General features: G+C 43.2%; 1 long non-coding RNA gene across 1 annotated transcript in view; it reads right to left on the bottom strand.

Moving 5' to 3' along the window:
- Nucleotides 1-62: 62 nt before the first annotated feature.
- The window catches only part of LOC101855856, a 61,168-nt gene continuing 59,645 nt past the window's right edge, over nucleotides 63-1,585 (bottom strand). The window contains exon 3 of the long non-coding RNA XR_004858305.1: nucleotides 63-684. This is a non-coding gene — a long non-coding RNA (uncharacterized LOC101855856). The remainder of the gene's footprint in view (nucleotides 685-1,585) is intronic.

Below are 1,585 nucleotides of genomic sequence, written 5' to 3'. Positions count from 1 at the left end.
ACACACACACACACACACACACACACACACACACACACACACACACACACATACAGACAGACACACAGACACACCGACAGATAGACAGACAGTCAAACGGACAGACAGACAGACAAACAGACTGACAGACAGACTAAGATATCAAATAAACCATAACACGTAACACTCATGCAACAGGAATGCGACGTACTTTTTAGAAAAATCGAAATGTCAATGTAGTCTACCATGAGTCAGAACTTAAAAACTACGACAGACTACGGAATGCAGCAACATTGATAAAGAACAACACAGAGAGGCACAAATAGAAGGTACACAAGCAAAAATTACATATTTCTGGATTCCAACCTCAACCATCAGCATAAAATCAATATAAACACAGTCACGAACACTCACATCGACTGACGGACGACTCACCGTGAGCAATAATATTATTAAGTCCGCAGGATGGAATCAGTGCCTGGCGACACGATGAGGCGAGGATAATATATCCAAAAGTGAATGATGTTGCAACTCCAACACAGACCTTGCGTTCGCCCTTCGTCCTCCTCACTGCACCAGCCAGCACCAGAAACACCACAATATGTTAGGTCGGTAGAAGGCTAGTTCTCTCGATCTAGTTCCGGGTGTTCTTGTAAAATCCAATTTTAATGTAAGTAGGGGTCTCTCAAAGCGTCACTCAGGAGCCTGGCGAAGTAAAAAGAACAGATTTGTAGAGGCTCAGTTGATCATGATACATAAAACAGCCCGTTCTGACTCCCATTCTAACATCACACGCTATACATGTACTTGTAATATTATAATGATGAAACTGTTGCGAGAAAGGAGGTCATTTCAGGTGATCGATTCGGGACGGCGTGTGTAGCGAGGGGAAGCCTTGCGGTGGGAATAGAAGAAGAGGAGAGAGGGAGGGGCACAGAGAGAGAGAGAGAGAGAGAGAGAGAGAGAGAGAGAGAGAGAGAGAGAGAGAGAGAGAGAGAGAGAGAGAGAGAGAAAATGCACAACGCTCCTATTGGTAAAAAGAATACGACATTCTAATGAGTCGAGGGCAGGGAGGGTAAGGAAGTGACCTGCTGAACTTTATTTCCACAATGCCAAGGACAGATCTAGAGAGAGAGATAGAGAGAGAGAGACAGAGAGACAGAAAGAGAGACAGAGACAGAGACAGACCAATGAGACAGTGTGATGAAATTATGTATGTACAACGTTCCTAATGGTAAAAAAATACGACATTCTAATGAGTCAAGGGCTGGGAGGGTAAGGAAATGACCTACTGAACTTTATTTCCACAATGCCAAGGACAGACGGCTCGCGGAAGGATGATTTATTCACTGTACACTGTCGATGTATTATTATACAATTATTGTCTTCCGGGTAGATACACTTTACGACGTGCTGCTCAATTTGCATTCTGCTGGGATTGTGGTGCGGGCGAACTTGGTTGGTTCAAAACCCCAAACATGTGTTGTAGTACTTTGGCTCAGACATGATTTTAAAAAATTAAATAAATCAAGATTACAATATGAATTGCAGAATTGCTTCCTTCTCACACCACAGTTTCAGCAATGATGGCAATAACGAGATAGCA

The sequence above is a fragment of the Aplysia californica genome, unplaced genomic scaffold (assembly GCF_000002075.1).
Source record: "Aplysia californica isolate F4 #8 unplaced genomic scaffold, AplCal3.0 scaffold00068, whole genome shotgun sequence".
NCBI lineage: Eukaryota > Metazoa > Mollusca > Gastropoda > Aplysiida > Aplysiidae > Aplysia > Aplysia californica.
Note: the sequence above shows the minus strand (reverse complement) of the source record. Positions and strands in the feature narration are given on the sequence as shown.